General features: G+C 47.1%; 1 protein-coding gene across 1 annotated transcript in view; it reads right to left on the bottom strand.

Moving 5' to 3' along the window:
• FAM107A (family with sequence similarity 107 member A) overlaps positions 1-22,083 on the bottom strand; it is a 1,685,791-nt gene that overhangs the window by 1,215,137 nt on the left and 448,571 nt on the right. The gene's annotated exons all lie outside the window — the stretch shown is intronic.

Below are 22,083 nucleotides of genomic sequence, written 5' to 3'. Positions count from 1 at the left end.
AGCCTCCAGCCTAGCCTCCACCTGTGCTTCCACCCTCGCCTCTGCCCTCGCCTCCACCCTAGCCTCCACCTTAACCTCCACCCACGGGAGGATAGCTCAGGGGCAACGTGCTCGCCTTGGAAGCAAGACAACACCGAGCAACATAGGTTTGATCCCCGGGTCCGCGCTTAGAAACCTCTGGGTATTATGCGCATTATAAATAACCTATCATATCATGTCACCTTAGTCTCCACCCTAGCCTCCATTCTAGCCTCCACCCTAGCATGCACCCTAGGCTCCCAACTCGTCTCCACCCTTGCATCCACCCTCGCCTCCAACCTAGCCTCCGCCCTCACCTACTCCCTCGCCTTCACCCTAGCCTCCCCACTAGCCTCCATCCTAGTCTCCACCCTCGCCTCCACCCTAGCATGCACCCTAGGCTCCCAACTCGCCTTCACCCTTGTCTTCACCCTAGCCTCCACCCAAGCCTCCACCCTTGCTTCCACCCTATCCTCCACACTGAGATGTATGGAAAGTAGATTAGGATGTGAGTCGTTCTCCGTATGAGTGCCTATAATGTAGAACACGCTTCCACTATATCAATAGCAGACTACCGCCCTTTGGTGAAGTCTGGGATCGCTTCCCTTTTCCGCGATAGGTTATATTCTTGCAATATAGGGTCATGTTTTACTTCCTTACTGCTAAGATATCACCTCAGTTGTGACAGCATCAATTCTAATGTCATATAATTATAATTTGTTTAACCTCTTCACACATGTTATTGACACCCTAATGTCTCTAATATATGCTACATGTACAATCATAACATGAAGGACCAACGTGCTTAGAAAAATATGCACTACAGTTATACATAACGCACACAAAGGTGGACATAAGGGGTTAACATCTTGTTATATGTTGTGTTTATTATGCACTGCACACTATAACACCTTATGCTATTCTTTGCTATGCAGATCCACCACAACAGCTAAAAGTGTTGCATTCAAGAGAGTGCATTTAGAATAGAACCTCTCAAAATCATAAAAGTGCTTAGAAAAAGGAGGTTCTATACTTAGGCATGTTACAAACACTCGTACCATAGGTGGGGAACATAAACGGTTAACACCGTATTATGTGCTGAGATCACAATGCACCAAACATATTTTGTCATTCCATTAAGCTGTCTAGATAGCACTGGGAGAGAGAGAGAGAGAGAGAGAGCGAGAGAGAGAGAAAAAGAGAGAGAGAGAGAGAGAGTGTGTGTGTTCTGCAATATTGTTAAGGTTCCAAAGGAGACGGTTGGAGAGTGCAGAGAGAGAGGAAGGTGTTCTGAGGGGTTTTTCTTCCCACCAGTGTCCATTAACTTGTTCAAATAAATTTACCAAACTGTAACAGCCTTACCGTGTCTGGTGGTTCTTCGCGTTATAATACTGTGCTATGCTAATGTTTACAAGAACGCAATCATACATCCATGATACTGGATTCAGGATAGAGGGCTGCCAGAAGCAGACCGAACTGTATCATGCATGGTCCTGGATGTACATTTTTGGAAGGACATAGTAAGCCACAGCCGTGTTTTTGGACTAAATATTGAGCCGATGCCATAACAGGGTGGTGGGTGGAATTAATGCGGATTTGTTGGCATGCACAATGAGCGCCTAAGGCAGTATGTCAGGCTCTGACCAGGACTTGTAAAAGCCCAGGTACGCCCCTCACAGCGCTGTTACCAGTGCATGTCTCACACAGTAGGTCGGGTAAATGGCCAAGGAACCTGAACCGGGATGCAGAGTCAGCTCACGTTGTGAGTAAAAATCCACTTTGAGGGTGGTTTGTACAGCGTGGGTAGGCAAGCAGAATTCTACAGTTATTTAATGGTGATGTAAAGCCCTTGGCATCCAAGACCAGAGGATTCCCTGTCAGGAAGTTAATTGTTAATGCAACTCTCTTATTATTTAATAACCATCTATTCTGTATGTGTCTCATTATGTATAAGCCTATAAAAACCATGGTGGGCTTAAGGACAGGAATTCTATGCCAGTTTCCTGTTCGATTTATGCACAACTGCATGGAAATAAAACTGTCTCTACCTTTGCTGCCTGTACACAAGTGTTTCTAGGCGCGACAAGACATGGGAGGGGAACAAAACAAACGATCTTACTTGGCCATATGTCATTCAGATCCTGCAAGTGCAAGGGGAAGGGGAGAGTGCAGTGAGCAAAGCTCAAGTAAGTGCAAGGAGGCAGGGGACTGTAGGGTTGCAGATACAGTCCCTAGTGCGCAGTATGCCCGGAGGCAGTGCATGGGGCTACTGGTCGTGAAGGAGCCTTGTCCCCATAAGGTTCAGAGGGAGACCATGTAACCAGTTAGTGCAGCAGACAAGAACATCAGCAGGGGAGAGAGAGAAAGCAGAAGCGAAAAGGAAAGTCTTCAGTTGCTTCTGGAACCTGAGGTGAACCTGCTCAAGTTTGAGAGAGGCAGGGAGGTGCCAGCCGAGGATGAAGATCACCCCCCACTCTCTGCCTGGAGAAGCGTCTGACACTCAGAGAGTTGGAGGTGGCTGAGCGGAGGGCTCGAGGAGGAAAGTGCTTAGGAAGAGAGATTTGGATGTAGTGTGGTCCCCGGCCCCAGAAAGCCTTGTGGACAAGGCTGAGGATCTTAAACTTGATCCTTGGAGCCACCTGGAGCTAGTGGAGAGATTTCAGGGCTGCAGAGATACGATCCATGGGCTTGAGGCCAAGGGCAGGTTGTACAGTCCTGTTTTGGATTAGTTGCAGAGGGTGAAGAGTAGAGGTAAGATGATTTAGAAAGAGGCTGTTGCAGTAGTCCAGCCTAAAGAGAACCAGGGCTCTGGAGACAGTGAGCTTCTGGGGGAAAGTGAGACAAGGAAGAATACCAGCTGGTAGTGGGACTTCTTGGAGAGGTCCGTGATGTGAGGAGAGAAGGAGAGGGTAGAGTTGAAGATGACACCAAGGTGTTTTGCCTCGCAGGAAGGTGTAGTTATAGGGCCCAAGGAGGGCAGCGAGAGTGAGTGAGGGAAAGCGGGACCAGGGGTCCCAATGAGAAGGATCTCAATCTTGCTAGCATTAGGGCAGAGATAATAGGAGGCACACCATTCCTGAATCAGGGTTAGACAGTCAGGAATGAGTAAGAGAGGAGAGGAGGCAGAGGGGATCCTGAAGGAGAGCTGAGTGTCATCCGCAAAACACTGAAAGTTAGGAGAGAATCTAGAGATGAGGTGGGCCAGAGGTGCCAAGTAAAGGTTAAAGTGCCAGGGTGACAGGTTGAAAACCTGATTAACACCACATGTAGAGAGAGAGAGGTGGTGAAGAGAAAGGGCCCCAGTTGGACCTGGAAGGGTTGATCAGAGAGGGAGAAGGTCAACCAGGATAGGGACTGATCCATGATTCCCAGGTTGTCACAGAGATGATTGATCAGGATGGCATGGTTGACCGTGTCGAAAGCAGAGGAAAGGTTAAGGAAGATGAGGACAGAGCAAGGCTAGAGTCGAGGTTAGAGAGCAGGTCTTCATGGGTGTTCATAAGAGCAGTTTCCGTGCTTCTGGCTACTCTGAAGCCAGACTGATGGTCATGGAGACAACCAACAAGATCAGTTTGGAGAGTAAGCTGGGATATGGTTAGCTTTTCCAGGAGTTTGCCCAGGAGGAAAGGAGTGATAGAGATCGGGCGGTAGTTTGTCAGAGAGGAAGTATCGGCAGAAGTAAGGGGTGCACAAGGGAGTGCTTTAGGGCAGAGGGGAAAGTTCCAGTGGCAAATTAGTGATTGCAGAAGTTGGCCAAGGCCTGAGCGAGGGTATCAATGTGGTCCTTTATGGTTCTGGAGGAGCAGGAGAGCACCTGCTTGGACAACAATTCCATAGATCGTTCTTGTCTACAAATATCAACAGGCGTGCACACAGGGAAAGAGGAGAAAGGAGGAGGAGGAGATGGAGAGGCAGCCAGAGAGGGGCAGAGAGATAGTAACCATGGTAAGAGAATGGGTAGGAGAGAGAGAGAGAGCCTACAGACAAGCCATTCAAAAGAGGAGTAGGTCTGAGTGGGAATGATAGAGGCAGGAATCCACTCAGGAAAGATCAGGACTATCCCTCCACGGGACCGGGTGCAGAGAGGATCTTGTAGCCCTCTTGAGGAGAGTGTCAAAGCTTGTGACAGAGCTGGCCGTGAACCATGTCTCAGTAAGACCAAGGACATCAAGGTCTAGTTCTTCAAGGAGGTGGCAGATATTAGAGGAGTGTTGGACAGCAGAGCGGGAGTTGAGAGTGGCAAGGTGAAGAAGGTTGCCTGCCAGCCTTAAAAACCTTCCGGGGAGAGGTACAGATCAAAGATACGCCCTGCGGAGGAGAAGGAGCTCTAGGAGGGGCTGAGGAGGAGGATGGAGAGGGAAAGGTAGCAAAGTGGGGAGAGGAAGGCCTTGATTATATGCTGACATTCTATAATGTAAATGAAATAATGAATCGTTAAGCGAACCTAGACTTAGGGGCCCACGATCAGTTAGTCTAAAATGCAAACGTAGCCATAGGTTCTTACAGAGACCCTTCCACAGAATAATAGATAATTACCCACCTAATTTAAGTCCAAAGTCGTAAAATCAACAAGGGCAACTAGCCCCCTTCTGCATCTAGGAAATACCCATCAAATGGGATGCGTAAAAGAGCATGCCACTACATGTGCAATGTCATCTCATAGCACTTCACAATATCTTTTGCAGTGAAGAAAAAGTACACAAATAGGAAATGCACCTTCAGGGACAGAAGCAGGATAGAAGGATGACAGACAGTGCTGTTGCTCATCCATTTCTGTGTGTGGCTTTCTTATGGAGTAATGTGTCTGCAGCAGGTGCTGGATGAATGCAGAGGCTTTGTGGCTGTGAGTACTTCTTACTTTGTGTTTGTATGTGTGTGTTTATGTGTGTATGCATATGTGTTTGCGTTTTTGTTTGTTTATGGAACTCTGAACGATAGAGCGCACATTTATGGATGTGTCAGTCAAATATCTAAAGAGTCTAAATTATTCTAAGAACAAGGAATATAGGCAACATTGGAAAGTGTTAAGAGCGAAAAAAGTCAGTGTGGGCTACTCATATATCCACATTATTTGTTATCAAATTCTATTCTATTTAATTGATAATCATTTTCTTTCAAATCTAACATACAAACCTATTACAAATGCAGATATTACAACATTAGACATCACTTTCTATTACAAATAGTACATATATCAAAATAGGATCTGCATGAGATAAATCCTTCTTCCGTGCAAAAAAGTGCATGTGCAAAAATTGGAATCAGTGAAACACTATGAATCTATTAGCTCATGAATTATATTGCTAGAGCCAACTTATTTTCACAAATGTTCCACTATTCCGCCGGAAACAACACCATACAAGTAATCGCCGACTATAGGTATTTGTGGCTTATTCTATCAATTGACGTATTCCTCCCTATACCTTTAACAAACATCCCTCAACTATAGTTTCGACAATGTGCTGTCTAGATGCCCACAAATGGGTACTGAAGCTTGTCTTCTTCAGGACTTGTACAGAGGTAGATATTGTTCTTCCCATCAAATAAGTTGACACGTTTTACTAATTTGTGTTCAACTCAGCATCTGGACGGATCCATATTTCTTTAATCAGATCCCCATTTTCCAGAAGCAATCCAAGTATACACTTCTTCGTGTTCAATGTGTTTTTCAAACACTGTTCATTTGGAGGTGTTACAGAGCATCTAGTAGTGCACCTCAATGAGGCATAAAACGAGGTGGGAGAACGTGTCCAGTACACCTGAGTGTCAATAGTAGGAATGGAACTGTAAAACTGCTCTGTGAAAAATAGTTATCAAGGTTTGTATATAAATGTTAAACAATAGACATGGCAATGGTGAACCTAAGGGAATACAGTAGGGTACAGGGATAGACATGGAAACACTCTGAAGACACTGTCATCATCAATAACTTTTACTCCACAATCCAAACCTAGATGGCCACCCACAATCTCTGTCTGAAGGATTACAAAACTCTACTACTGATTTTGGATTCCCCATTTCGTTTTAGCAAACTTGCATCAACCTAGTCCTTCTCCATTCATGGTATTGCCATTCCTGTCCTCAGACAGGTCAAAACTCTGGGGGTTCATCTGTGTTAGGGAGAATTCTCCAGAATGGCCAATTTCCCTTACTACTGAGCCCCTCAGCAGCTTTGCTGGATTTCTAGGATTTATTTTTTGCACCTAGTAAGAGTGTGAGCCTTTTTTCCCACTCTTACATGTGTTTTGCTGTCTGTTTTACATTTTTTGTGTTCATAGACTGTGGAACCTCACCTACTCCGTAGGCATCATCTTTTTACTGTGTCACACAGCACCTTTAGTGCAGTGACACAGGGTTGTCTTTTTCAGACTTCCCACTTTAAAGTCCATTTTCTGAGACTGACTACTGTCTCCCAGAACATGTAAAGTTGCCATTGACTTTATTAGTCTTTTTAAATACACAGACCCAGTACAAACTATCTTACATAGAGTACTGGAAAGGGTTAATAGTTATCCCTTTTTGTCTGTTTCTCATGGAACATTATTTCGTTCCCCTTTCTTTAAGATTTGGTCGGTGGAAGTGGTATCTACCATATTTTTCCTACTGTGGTCTATGAAAATAGCCTTGGCATTGTTTTAGGCTATGTTAGTAGCCTCAAACTTAAATCCGCAGCACCCCATTTACTTTTATTTGGCTCCAGCTAGGTTTATTCGCCATTTTTTCTTTTGTAAAGGACTTTCTCGTATTTTACTCTGCGCACTAAACCAGGTTTGGTTCCTTTTTTCGCTGTTCTTTGGTGGGCTTCTGCGCAGAAGCCCTCCTTTGGCGCCTGAGAGTCTAGGTAGACAGGATGTGAGGGAGGGGTTTTAGGCCCCTTGCACAGGGTCCCCTTGGAGACCCAAGTCCCACTCTTGTTTGATTGGCTAGATGACTGTCCTGCCAGGATAGCCACCCTGCAGTGTGATTGACAGCCAGGCTGTGTGAATGGGGGAAAACTGCATAAAAAACAGGTCTCTGGGACTTGGAAGGCAGAGTCACCACTGGATCGAGAGAACCGAAGAGAAGCTGAAGGAAGAGGACTGCTGCAACTACTGCACCTCCCGGTGAAGCCTTGCTGCGGGTTCGAATCTCCTAAACTTCGACAACAGAGAAGATCTGCAAGGAATCTTCTTCCCTTGAGCAGGTGGGACCAACCAGTTCGCCAAACACCAAGCAATGCCTCCCTCTCTTGGTTGAATTTGCTGTGCACCGCTGCAGTGAACCGGATAGCCAGCAGGACCGGACCCTGTTTGGGTTTTAAGGAGCGCACCTTTTATTTGTTGCTTTGCTCTGCTGCTGGTTTCTTCCGTGGACAGTACAGGACCCTCCAGTCTTCCTCCTTCATGTCAGTCTGACAGTCGCTTCAGGAACCGTAGGCCTGCAGGATCTGCCAGGAACCTTTGCCTCAGCTACAGCATTCTTCTTCTTCAAAGGTACTGTTCAAACCCGGTTGTTTGTTTCGGCCGAACGCGGTAAAAGTGTTTTAAATCTTTCGCCAATCCGAGGGCTTGTCCTTCTATACTCTTTTAAATAACTTTTCCTTCGACCAACTTCGTTTCGAACTCTTGGCAAAGACTTAACTGCGAACTACTCTGAACTGTGTGATCCTCTGCAAATACTCTTAACCATTAACATTGGCCCAGGCCTATTGATTTGAATCCTAGTTGTAGTAAGCCTTTTCTAGATTGCCCTGCTTACTTACTTGTTCATGCTGTTTGATTTTGGATAACCTTGTCTTTCCCTCCCATTTTAAATTGCTAGAGCGCCATTTTGCTCACACTTCATTTTGAGCTTAACGTGTACAGAATTGATTGGGTGTTGTGTAGTATATTAAGATTGTGATTTTTCTGATGCTTGATAATAGTGAATTCTTTTACAAACTGATGGTGTAAATAAATGTATATTCTTTTATCAGAAACCTTGAGTCAGTGTTTGTTTGAACCCTAGTAATTGCTGTCCTTTGTGTAACTTCTGATACTGCTCACTTTACTCTTGAGATAAGCCTGGCTGCTCAGCCATCACTACCACTTTACTGCGTAGTGCAGGCTTGTACCAAAGGTGAATTTGTACTTGCACTTGTAGTCTTAATTGTGTGAGGTGTTCCCAAAGGGTACTGCATATGATTTTGCCTAACAATCTTGACGTTGAACTCAACGTGACTAAGCATGTCAACGCTCTGGCATCCTCGATAGCCTACACAGCGAAGCTCATCTATCTGTGTAGACAATACAGCTCCCGAACCATCTGGCTCAGGCTTGCAAGAGCTATTATTGTCAGCAAACTTGACTATTGTAATGTTCTATTCATGGGCACCTCAGCAGCACATTTATGCAAGCTGCAACTCCTCCAAAACAAAACTCTCTTTGCAGTCCTGGGCCTGCGCCGACTCAACTACATCCCGACATCAGTTACATTTACGTTAAGAGTCATTGGGGAGACAGCTATGGGGCGTGGGGATGAAGGCTGCATAAAAGTGTAACTCCCGCTGCCGCCTGGCAATAAGCCGATGAGATAGCGCATTTTCAACTGAAAAACAGAGAAACCGTAAATTATCCTGGCATATGAATGTGAGTGGCGAGAAGCAAGCAAGCGAGGAGCGCAAAACGACCCACGAGGGAAGAAGAACAAGCCATGAGTCACAGCCACGGCAGCGCGGCGGTGAGGCCTGTGGGCTGACGCAGTAGAAATAAGGCTGTGGGCCCCAGAGTGACCGGAGGAGGCAGCCACTATAGCACACTGAGGCCACCACCTGGATCACATCCTTCCTGGAGGGCAGAGCCATGGGGGTTTTCTCAGACCAAGCATCAGCCACTCCATCCCTCATTAGTTGTAGAGTACCACAAGGTTCCTACACCTCTCCCACGCTCTACAATCGATTCACCCTACCACTCTTTATCAACTTAGAAGAATTCGGCATAACCTTCACCAATTATGCCGATGATACACACATTCTTCTCCCTTAATCTGGTGATTACAAGCAAGACCTAAAAACCCTACAAGACACCTATGTATCCAGGCATGGATGGCAGCCAATGGCCTCTGTCTCAATGGGGACAAGACAGAGATACTACTGGTCGGCCCTAAAGAAATCCTCAGAAAACTAGACAGCAAATACTGCAACTTCAGAATTGAGAACTCTGTAATCACAGTCTCCTCTTCTGTAAAAACTCTGGGAGTGTACCTAGACTCAATCTTGTCCATGGATAGACATGTAAGTTACATCTCCTCAGAAGCAGCACTCACAACTAAAATTATCAATGCGGTTAAACCCCACCAGTCCACTGAAAACTGCCTCAACATTGCCAGGGCCACTATAGGTGCAAAACTGGACTATTGCAATGTCCTCCTACTGGGCACCTCTGCCAAAAACATCAACAGATTACAAACTACACAGAACAACGCACTGAGAGCAGCTCTAAGTATCCCCAGGAGGGAGCATATCTCCCAAGCAAGACAAAAAACCCACTGGCTCCCGGTCAAAGAGCGCATCTTGTTCAAGACGCTCACTATCACCCATAGATGCCTATCCCAATCTGCCCCCACCTATCTATCAGAACGAATACACCACTTGCAGACACTGAGACCAAAACGGGACATGTACACACACCAACTCTCAGAACCAAAGCCGGCGGGTTGAGTTTTGAAGTACTAGCACCAAAATCTTGGAACTCACTGCCACCTAAACTGAGATCAGAAACCTCCCAAATGGCCTTTAGAAAGGCACTGAAAACAACTTTATTTAAGTAAACGTGCACTTGCCCCACTGTTCCCCTGTAACCTTGGAACATGAGCAAAGTCTGTAACCAATCTTGTACTGTATCCTCAATATTGTACCTACGTCAAGTGAGCTCTCTGTAACAGCGATGCGATGCCCGAGGGCTGTTGTGTACTTTAAAAATGTAAATAAATAAATAAATAATAGCACAGGAAACCAGCAACCTGACTTGTGGCGAGGAAAGGGACGACAAGACCAGCCCGAGACCTGCAGGGCCTGAACCGGAGCTCTGGTACCCGGCACATGTGCAGGGAGCAGGGAAAGGACCCTGCAAAACGGCGCCATGGTGCAGAAGGCGGAGTGAAGTGCTGCGAGGAGCGACGGCCTGGAGGGAAGAGAGACCGGGCTGCAGCAACATGCAGAGCCAGGCAGCTGGAACGAGGAGGAGGTAAGTGCGGCCCTGCCTGGAGGGAAGAGGGCCCCCCCCAAGGTGAAGCGCAGCAGTACCGGCTACCAGAAAGGACCAGCATAGGCGGGGGGAGTCCAATGAAACCGAAGATAACCCGCTGGGAGCTGCCCATGGAAAACGCCATCCAGCCGCTGTGGACCCCCTTCCATCTCCCACCGGTAGAGGGTTAACGGGATGAAGGGTGGAGCGCACAGGCCTTGATGAGACCGCGGGACGTGGCAGGGCAGATAAGCCCCCCAGAACTGTATATGAGACAGAAGGTGAACCGAGGCCCCTCAGGGACTCAGCAACATTCTATAAAGAGAAAGGGGGGACAACACCACAAGGGGCACATCTTACACCAAGGCCAGAGGAGGGAGAGCCACGTCGCATTTGAAGGGGCCCACAGGGGCTGCAACTGGACAGAAGCAAGACAAACAAGTGCGGGAAGAGCACTGGAGAGGCCAGAGAGGATGGTGGAGCACCCAGGGCAGCTGAAGGCAGTTTGGGATCACCCTGTGATGCACAGATGGCAGGGCAGACCGGGCGCACAAAGTGAGGTGCTGAGGGGTAGAGGAGCAAAGTGGACACCTGTCAAGTAAGCTAGACAAGGGCCCAAACATCAGAAGAAACGCTGCTGATGAAGGAGCCTGGAGCAAGGCAGTAGGGGCTGGAGCTGTGGCAGTGGATACCCCGGGGAGGTGGAGACCCTCAGACCATGCACGCTCACTGCAGGAGTTCAGAAGAAGAAACGCACCCAACACTGGGGACCACTCCACGGAGGCTGCAGCCACACAGGAGGATAAGGGCCTAGCCTGTAAAGGCAGTGTGAACAGAGCTGATGGTGCAGCAAGAGATCATCACACGGACTGAGGTGCCACCATGGGGCCACATATGAGGAGTTGGCTGGAAGATTAATATATCCCCTTAGGAACAACCAAGAGAGACAGAGCCATCGTGGTGAGAGAAAAGGGGCAACAAAGGTGAAGCAGGAAATTTATCACAGAAAAGGGGGAGAACAGTAGACACGAGGAACCACACCGGACGTGGAGGGGGAAGGAAGAGAATTGGAAAGAAGGACAGAGGGAGTGGAGTGGGGACAAAAGTAGCTAGTGGAGACCTGCGGGATTAAACAAGAGAGGCTCAGAAATATACAGTGCAACCCCTCAAACGAAGCAGATGGCGGGAGCAGCAGGAAAGAGACAAGAGACAAGAATGATGACAGAAGTAGACATGTCCAGATTTTCAACGAAGGAGGACTCAGGTCACATACCTGTAGAAATTAAGGCCCTCCGAGGTGATATACAGGTCTCGCTCGCTGATCTAACCGGAAGAGTGGCAACGGTCGAGAGCAAGGTGGAGGGTCTAGAACATAACCAACTGAATGCAGACTTGGTCTAAATGAGGCTTGAAGCCAGAATGACAGAACTGGAGCTCTGCGAGAAAGAAAAATGGACGATTTAGATAATAGAGAAAGATAGAACAACATAAGAATACTGGGCCTGAAACATAAGAATACTGGGCCTGAAAGAAACAGCGAGAGAGACCCCGAGACAAGAGGAGAAGGTGCAAGACCTGATACACCATCTGTTCGCGGCTGATGGAGGAAAGCAAGTGCAGCTGGAAAGGGTACACAGAGGAGATAGACCATACGGGAGTGGTCGTCGCTCTATTGTAGTGATGTTTTTGAGCTACAAGGACAAGACAAGTACTGAACAGAGCAAAGCGGCAGAGGGAACTTGACTTTGAGGGCTCAAAGGTGACAATATACCAGGACTGTCCAAACTAACTCTCTACCGACGTAGGGCTGCAAACCAGTCACGAAGTGGCTCCAAAAGAAAGATACTAGATACAGGTGGGGATACCTGTTCTTGCTGCAGATTGAAGTGGACTCTGTGGAATACTGCATAACCTCTGCAGAAGAGGCAGAGCATGTACTAGGTCACCTCACGACGGGCATGGCATCGGAGTTAAGTGACCCAGCAGGACCCAGTATGAGCAGGGATAGGATAGGCATAGCACCTGGCTGACAGAGGAGGAGGAGAGATGGGCAGAAAATACATGCAGCTGTACAGACTTTCACCCCACAAGATACCCAAAATGCCGGAACATTCCCAGGAAAATAATCCAAGAGAAAGGCCGAAGTGAGCTAAAATACGACAACCGGTACTCCGGAATGGAAACACAAGAGTAAACAAGAATTGCCGGAAGGGGGCGACCATCTCTGCTCCAAGGTGACCCTCAGTGGGAGAGAGGGCATCTCCAAAACTCTTACAGACTTCAAGTTACAGTTATTAATAGTTAAATTGTTGTTCATGGGTTTTTGGGTTTTTGTGGTAGTTAAGGCTTCATGGAAAGTGGCAGCAGCAATGAGGGAATTTATGCTCTAGGCAATGGTGAAGAAGAAAGTTCAGAGTCACGCAATAGATTAATGAGGAAGAGGGGGGCAATAAGGTGCATTCACAATGGGGAGAGATGAAGCTGGAAGGGGTCTGGTGGTGGGGACACTGAATGTGAAAGGCCTAAACTCCTCGACCAAAAGATCCATAGTCACCAGAGAATTCTGCAAAGCATCCCTTGATGTGCTCTTCCTGCAGGAGATGTGCTTTGTACACAGGGAGGAACAAGCATTAAGAGGGGCAAGGATAGGCCAAGTCCACTGGGTGTCAGGAGAATCTAAGAAGGGGAGAGTCGGAATAGTGATACATAAGCAGTGCATGCTGCGGGAATGTGTGGCCACTAGCCTCCTGGAAGGAAGGTTGCTAATACTGCAAGGGACCCTGGAGGGGGATAAAGTACTTCTGGCAGCGGTGTATGCACCCAACCAAGGGCAGGCATGCTTTATATCAAGCGCACTTAATGCAATACAGGAGCAAAAGGCTGACCTATACATAGTGGGGGGGGGGATTTTAACTCCTGGGTGGATGAAACAAGGGACAGAAGAACTGAAGGGTGTAGAATGAGGGGGGAGATAGAGGATAAACCAGGGTACCTGGGTTGCACGATTGAGACAAGAGGCCTGATAGATGTGTGGAGACAACAACACCCAGGGGAAGAGGAGTACACATTTTTGTTCAGCCCCACACAAAACATACACCAGGATTGACTACCTACTTCTGAACAGGGACAAAGCGACAAGGGTGATTTGCAGTGAAATAAGACCGGTGGACCAACCACGACATGGTACTCATGTCTTTAGATGTTAGAGGGCTTTACAGACCAGATAGTATCTGGCATTGCAATGAGATGCTTCGGGAAGACCACCTCTTTGCAGACCAACTGGGGGAGGCAATCACTGAATATTTCGAGCTAAACGATACCGGGGAAGTAAGTAAAGGGGTGGTCCGGGACGCAGGAAAGGCAACCTGGAGAGGATTACTCATCAGAGAGGGGGCGAGACACAAAAGGGAAAGGAACCTAAGGGAGGACAAACTGAGGAAGGAAATCGTGGAAGGAGAGGAGAGGAGAGGATCAACGCTACGGAGGGGGACACGGAGGTGATCAGGGAGGAGATACTGGCCAAAAGAGCAGAGCTGAAGGCGCTGGGGATTGGGGAAACTGCATGAAAATTGAGATATCTTAAACAGAAATACTACGAGAAGGGAGACAAGGCAAATGCTCTGCTGGCAGCAAGACTCTGGGCACAGAGGGCGGAGAAACGGGTACCTGTCCTAGAAAACCCCACAGGGGATGAGTGGGATACGCCAAAGGAGATAACAGAAGGCTTCGCACAATAGTATGAGAGGCTTTACAAATCTGAAGCTCCTGGGGGAGACACAGCCATGGCAAAATACCTAAGCGGAAAAGATATGACTAAACTCACGAATCCAGAGGTAGAACACCTAGAGAGCCCGATAACAGGAGAGGAGGTGCAGGAGGCGATATCGTGCCTCCCAAATGGCAAAGCCCCATGGGAGTATGGGTATACTATCGGGGTTCTACGTTATTTTGCCGCGGGATTTTTCGTCGCGGGACTTTTCATCGCCGTTTTTTTTAATTATTCCCTTTCATCCACAAATATTTATTTAATTATTAACCCCCACCCCAAAAAAAAAAATGTTTTTCGATAAATAAACGGCAATGAAAAGTCCTGCGATGAAAAATCCCACGGCAAAAGAACTGTATACCACTATCGGGTTCTACAAGAAGTACGCAGGAGTCCTGTCCCGTTATATGGTGCAAATGTACAACCACATCTTAGAAACAGGGGAGGCCCCAGATACTTTTAGCAATGCACTGATATCAGTTATCCCAAAGGAAGGAAGGGACCTGACCCAATGTGTATCATATCGCCCCATCTCACTCCTGAATGTAGATGAGAATATAGTCACACGAATCTTGGCAACGCGTTTCGAGGAGAAACTACCTCGAATTATTCACCCAGACAAAATGGGGTTCATAGCGGGGAGACAGGGCCCGGACGTGATAAAGAAAACCCTAGACCTTATAGAACATGCACTACTGAGTTTAGATGCTGAAAAAGCTTTCGACCATGACGAATGGGGGTTCCTGTTCACGGCATTAAGAAAAATAGGAGTGGGGGACAAGATGTGCAGGGCCATTGTAGCCATTTATTCGGGGCCTACGGCTAGAGTTGTAGTGAATGGTGCTAAATCCAGGGAATTTCGGCTAAGCAGGGGGACAAGACAGGGTTGCCCTCTATCGCCCCTGCTCTTCGCCCTCGCGATGGAGCCATTGGGGGAGGAAATCCACAGGAATGCTCAGGTAAGAGGGATCGGAGTGGCAGATGAGACTTATAAATTAAGCATGTATGCAGATGATATTATGGTGTACCTCTCAGAGGTGATGGAGACAGTCCCGAGAGTGCTCCAGGTGGTGGAGGAGTACGGACGCCTATCAGGTTTTAAGGTAAATGTGAACAAGTCGATCCTCCTACCCCTGGGAGAGACAACTGAGGAGCATAGAACGGAATGGGAAAGGTTGGGAATACAAGTGGATGAGAATAGTATAAAGTACCTTGGACTGACAATATCCAGGGAGCTGGCCAAACTATATGAGATAAACTCCTCCCCACCCCTTACTGCACTGGCTCTTCATGGAGCTAGACACCTGGTTGAAACTTACTATCTCATGGCTAGGACGACTGAACGCACACAAAATGGTTCTTCTCCCCAGATTGTTATACCTATATCAGGCATTACCAATAGAACTACCCGACATACACTTTGCAGAACTTAAAAGAAGGACAGTGAGGTTCCTCTGGCAGGGGAAGAAACAAAGAGTGGCCTACAGGCAACTGGTGCAGCTCAAGGAAAAGGGAGGGGTGGGACTACCTGAAATGCGCACCTACTACGAGGCGGCCCAATTCAGACCCATAGTTCCCCACTTGCGGATAGATAAACAGAAGCAATGGTTCGGCATAGAGAACTACTTCTTTAGACCAGTCATGCTCGGGGAGTGGCTGTGGGCACTGCAAGAAGCCGTCCAGAGAAGGGCAAGGGTGCACAGGATCCAGAGCCTGCTATGGTCTCTTTGAAGAGTCAGGAGGGAAATGGTGGGAGTCATGTTGTAGCCCTCTCCCTTAAGCCACATCTGGGCCCACCTATTAGGGACCGCATTCCGGGTCATGAGAGGTTCCAAGATTGGTTTGAGGCAGGGGTAGAAAGGGTGGAACAGGTCCTAAAAAAAGATGCGTTTATAAAGCTGAGTGAGCTGGAAAAAATTCTGTGTGGGGGAAAGATTTCAGTATTTAAATACCTGCAGCTCAAAGGGATACTGATATCAGACAGCTGGAAAGATGAACTGCAAAGGGAACTGACGAGTATGGAGAGGGTACTGGACACGGAAAAGGGGACTAGGGGACTCATCTCCAAATTGTATCAGGCTCTGGTAGAAGCACAAGGAGGGGACAGAGAGGTACATAGGAGAAAGTGGGAGAGGGACATTTGAATGGAGATGGATGATGAGCAGTGGCAAAGGCTACGTAAGAACGCACACCGCACATCGGTGGCCTGCCAAAATAAACTACATTGGCTGAAACTCTTGTATAGGTGGCAGTGGGACCCAGTAAGGCTATGACAGATGTACCCGGGAGCAGACCCCCACTGCTGGAGAAAATGTGGGTCGAGAGTGGACTATTGGCACATGTGGTGGGCCTGTGAAATGGTACAGAGATACTGGAAGGAAATCCTGGAATGGACAAGGAACCTGGATGGGGTGGACAGGCAACTGGATTCCCTCCAAGTGCTATTTGGGATAGAGGTAACGGAAGGGGAATGGGTTAAACTCCCACATGGACAGGCAACTGGATTCCCTCCAAGTGCTATTTGGGATAGAGGTAACGGAAGGGGAATGGGTTAAACTCCCACACATGCCACACTTTCTGCTGTTAACGGCTAGGGCCTGCATAGCAGGAGGCTGGAAAAGGACGGAATGTCTCAGTGAAAAACAATGGGTCACTAAAGCCCTGGACATACATAGGATGGATCAACTCACTAGACAACTGCATGGCCAAACCCCCTCCAGTGCATTGGAATGGGCACCCTTCCTAGAAAAGTACGACCCGGAGGACCACAACTAGAAGGGTCCACGCAACCCCAGAGCACGGGGAGAGTGTGTGAATCGAGGCAGGGAGCCGGCGCAGAAAGGACACTAGAGGGGAGGAGTGCTAAAAGCTGGAGGGAGGGGAATGGGAAACGAGCAGATATTGGTGGACCACAACCCGGGCCCCAGAGAGGGGCTATGGTGGAAATTAGCGAATGCGGAGGACGGACTCTGAACCGGAAGAGGGCCGAACGAAGGATGGAACCCAGATAAGGCAGGTTCCGATGAGCAAGTTGCCACACCTATCCAAGTGCCTAGTTTAAAAGGGGTGGGGGTTGAATAAAGGGGGTGTTTGGGGTAAATTTGTTCACACTGTTGGGGGGGGACTAAAATGTTCTATGTTTTTCATGGTGAGCTGTGTAGAAAGTTAAAGCAAACATGTGCTGTTTAAATTCCACCAATTACAATCTACCAATAAAGTTTATTTGAAGAAAAAAAAGGTTTTTGGAAATATTCTGTACATGTGGTCACTCAGATTCTTCTCCTTTTTTCACGTGTGCGCGTAGGTTTGAAGTACCTTTAGAAAAAATTCAGTAGCATGGCAGTCATTTTCAATTGATTTGTAGACTGAAAAACGGTTTCTTTTTCGTGAACAGCACTGCCATCTAGTGGAATATTTGTATTTAGACTGGGGACCTGATAACTTGAATGAGTCTTGGGCAGAATAGAATATACATTAGAATTCCGGTTAAGCAGTGCACTTTAGCATATATAGTTTGTGATTGTGGCCAAGGACATCACAAACATAATAAGCTTCTGCTTTTATTAGCTGTAGACAGTAAATTAATACTGTTATTGTTTTCATCATCATAAGGTTTACTCAGGAATAAAATCTAACTACAACTACAACAATGTAGAAATGATACATTATCACACAAAAATACACTAAGGACTATATCAGGATACAAATATTGCAGCAATATTTGTTCAACACGTAGATAAAATATATGCCATAGATAGGTTGGAAAATATTATGTTTAAAGCAATACAATTGTTACGAATGTGAAAATAAGGATATTTTTGAAAACCCTACATTTGTAATCTATAATAAACAATATATAGTATGGTGTAGGCATGAAAACGGATAAACTACCAGCCAAACAACTTAACGGCTCAGCCACCATGCCCTGAGGAGGAACCTTAATACTCCGCCAGGCACCTCAAGACAAGCAGCCTTTCCGCGCAATATATAGTGTACAGTATGATCCCCGAGAAGCAGGCGCGGCTAGGTCCTTCTGGCTTTGGCATAGAGCAGGCACAGCACTGGAAAGTGTACAATGTCCTCTCCTAAATGCAAGCAATGGCAACGAGGAGGCAAATCAACATTACTTCGAGAACCGGGAGCTATGCATGTATCAATAGGTAACATGCCCAGCCTCGCACAGAATGGCACGATGAAATCCAGGCAAGCCTCAAAGGCAGGTTCTTCCCTGAATACCAATTAGTCAATACAAAAGACTATCAGGGCTAGAATTAAAACCAAACGCCCTCATATGCCGATGACTGTAATTTGTTACGGATAAACCCAAACACTCCTAATATGTAGCATATTGATTCCTTAACCTGAGAGTTTTACTCCACAGAATCTCTAAGCAAAAGCTCTATCAAAGACGTACAAATTACAAAATCAGCAAAGTTCCAATCACATGGAAATCGACAAGCTCCTTTGCACAAGTTAATCAGATGCATGAACACTAACAATTCAAATATCTACCAGAATACATTTCTCTTGTATTAAACATTATTTCATAATTCAGATAAATGAAATCGACTTAACATAATTTTCAAATCATGCCTCGCGATATTCAGCATAGTGAAAACGTCATTTAGGTTGCAATAGCCTCGCTCTAGGTATCAACGCAAATAATAGGTAATTTCTAATGCATACAGAAAGCCCTTTACAGAATGGAAACATGGTAGCACATTTGCTCCTTCTGAAAACAATAAACCTTGAAGTGTTGGAGGATCAAGGAGAACTGCATTGTGTGCTCAAAAACGAACGTTTTTACCTGTGATCAGCTGCTTGGCACTGCGAGCTGAGAGGGGCTCTTGCCGAGCGTGGTTTGCTTCCTGCAGGAGGCGGAGCCTACTAGCAGTCACGTGACAGAACACGTGACTTTTCTCATCTTCAGAAGGCAGACTTAATCACCCTTGCGGCGTTAAGCCCATCGGGGTCAAGGACAGGGTCGGACTGGGACAAGAAATAGGCCCGGACAACAAAAAAAAAGTGGCCCACCCCTCGCCTCAAAAAAGTGGCCCACCCCTCGCCTCAAAAAAAGTGGCCCCTTTCGGGATACCAATGCCCCTATGCCCTCGACAAAGACACTGTGGGGTGCTTCCGAACGGCACACAGTCAGCAACAAAGGCTAGCTATCATCCGGGGTCAGACTGGGCCATGCAATTATCTCAGGCACCAAAGATAAAGTGGCCCGCAGTTGCAAATGGCTTTTCATTCCTTTTGTGATACTGTTTGAATAGTACCCAGGCGGAGCTTTTTGATAAAGTGACATGCAAATTGTATATTTTAAAGAATATTTATTCAGCAAGCAACACTGGTCAAAACTACTAGTCGCAGTGTGAATTAACTCATCAAACTGGCCCACATGGGCCAACAAGGGTCCCACTTTGGCCAATAAAACGGTCCCACACCAGCATTTTGTGTTTTGGTTGGCCCTGGGCCTACAGTCCTACAGGCCAGTCCGAGGCTGCTCCCAGCTCAACTGACGTTTCAGTACTGACACTTTTTCCCTCATCTTTTCCCCCAGTTGCAGCCCCTACCCACAGAAAAAAAAGTCATGTTTTACCATGGGCAGGGCCACAATCCATCTCTATCAAGGAAGCCTAAATGCTTTGAGAGCAATGTAGCAGCATGCAATACTCTTTACCTAACTATTCATGCCAATGAACAGGTACAGCCAGCTTCCAAAACGGATACGGTTACATTTCGCTCATGCCCACATTGCCCAACAAATACAACCAGCTCTGATGCCCAAGGAGCCGTACAGCATAACTGGTACAGCCTGCTCTAGCTATGGTAAAGCTAGTTCAAACACAATCGGCTCCTGATCATTCTCTGTGAACGTTGCTGCACCCATTTAGTAACAGGTAGAGGAGCAAATTCCCACATATGTCAGGCAATAGATAGCGCAAGGTAACACCATTTCCATTAACAGGGACAGCGAGCTACTGCTCACGTCCAGTAGCTTTTACAACCCAAACTCCTCGCACTCATCACCGGAACTGGTACAGCTATACCCTTCAACATGCCCAGCCCCACCCCACCCCCCTTAGCTCACAATGTCCATACTATAGGCTCCGTTTCGAAAGGCATGTAACACTGGAAACTGATGCGGAAAGGTAGGGAGACTAAGCATGAAAGCATGGCAGTAGGGCAATACATTGGCCCATGGCTGTGCCACCTAATTCTGACTGCTGCCCTCACCAAGAACAGCTGAGCTCAGTCTTGCAATAGACCAGTGAAAAAATTATGACATACTTGTCGGATGGTGGAAAAATAAAGCTTGTAACTGGATCAGCCCCAGACAGGTCCCCAGAGGCATAGGCCCCTCTGGAGTGTTCCCAAGTTACTTATGGGCCAGTCTGCCACTGTCGGCCTCACTATAAGTATGGTGGTAACAGGTGGCATTCCAGAGTAGCGCCTATCTTGCCGAAACACACAATAATGGCCTTTGCAGCCCATGCATATGCTGCCTGCTTGTTGCCTCATCTTCAATGGAGGTCTTGTCCCATGCAGTATTACCACATGTCCCCAATGCAGTTCAATTGGCCTCAAAAGCGGGCAATAACTTGTACTGCACCAACCCTAAATCAGTTGTAGTATTATCGTAGCTGCATGCAGTAAGAGGAATTCAGTTGAGCGGTATTACCATAGTTGATACCGCCAAACTTACAATGTGGCGCAGAATTACAGAAACAGCTTGTCACATGATGGAAACAGAGTGTAAACATAGCAGAGTCCATGCTGGACACACACAAACATACACAACATTTGAGGTGCACAGAGATAGAGCCTGCCCTGGGGCACGGGAGAGACCAACAAGGGCAGGAGGAGAGATGGAGCCTGGGGAGTTGGGCTGGGGCAAGGCAGGCCAATAAGGGCAGAACCTGAGATGCAGCCTAGGGAGGAGGGTAAGTTCTAGATGGGCAAACAAGTGCAAAAAGAGTGATTGATGGGCCCTGGTGGGGGCTGGGGAAGAACACAGGTATGCTTTTGGTACTCAGGCAGGAGGCAAAAAGAGAGTGGGTGTATGCAGGCAGAGGAAGTGTACAGTAAGGGTGGGGTCTAAAGAAAAATAAGTTTGGACTATGGAGTAGGGATATACACAATGAAAGGAAAATGAAATCATAAACAAACACTTGGTGACTTAGCAGGGTAGGAAAATAGTTTGAAATTGATAAATATTAACACAAAAGAGAAGGTAAAATTCGAAAAATAAACTGAAACAGAAGTTTGCAAGATAGCTTAAGGACAAAAAAAGTGAGTCTGAAGAGAGAGAAATTAAAAGACGATGGAAACTATAAAAGGCAGGTGTGCAGAGGAAACTGAGTAACATTTGATGAGAGAAAAGGAAGAATATTGAACATTTTAAAACAAATGGACAGAAAGCCTTTGGTCAAAGAAGAAGGAAAGATGGAAAGACTTGAGCTGGAATTGGGACCAGGACTGGGGAATTACCCGACTCGGGAAGATTCGACTCGTTTGTTCGGTGAGAGGGTAATAGAGAGAGAGGGGGAAGGGAACAAGGAGGAAAGGGGGGCTCCGGTGTCGGGGAGAGCCCCTGGGGCAGAGGTACCACCCCGTGTCAGGCTGCAGGGGTCTACTGTCTACAGAAGGTATACACGCGTGAACCGAGGGAAGGAAAGGGTTTGAGAAAGGGGGCTCAGAGTATGGGGCGAGCCCAAGGGTCTGGGGGAGCCCCATCCGGCACTTCAGGTAACGTCATGCACCATTGAAAGGAATGCGCTGCTTACGCCTACACATATAATGGAATGGTGACTAAATAAAGGTTTGCGAATCCCAGGCTAAATATTAAGCTATAGATCTGGGCGTTATGCGTTGCAATGTGTTTGAAAAACAAGTTGCTTGGAGCTGGCACCCAGCAAGCAGATGCAGCCGCACGACCACACCACACTGGGGCAGTACGAGCTGCTCAAGTGGGGGTGCATCACATCATTCCTGCATTTGGGATTCATAAGCCAATCAGAAACCTGTGTTATGTCTTGTTCTACTGAGTTAATGGGATCCATGTGATCGCATGATAACGTTTGCCTTTGGTGC

The sequence above is a fragment of the Ambystoma mexicanum genome, chromosome 2p (assembly GCF_040938575.1).
Source record: "Ambystoma mexicanum isolate Mex_15411 chromosome 2p, UKY_AmexF1_1, whole genome shotgun sequence".
Lineage (NCBI taxonomy): Eukaryota > Metazoa > Chordata > Amphibia > Caudata > Ambystomatidae > Ambystoma > Ambystoma mexicanum.
The sequence above is the reverse complement of the archived record's forward strand: the minus strand, read 5'-3'. Positions and strand labels throughout refer to the sequence as shown.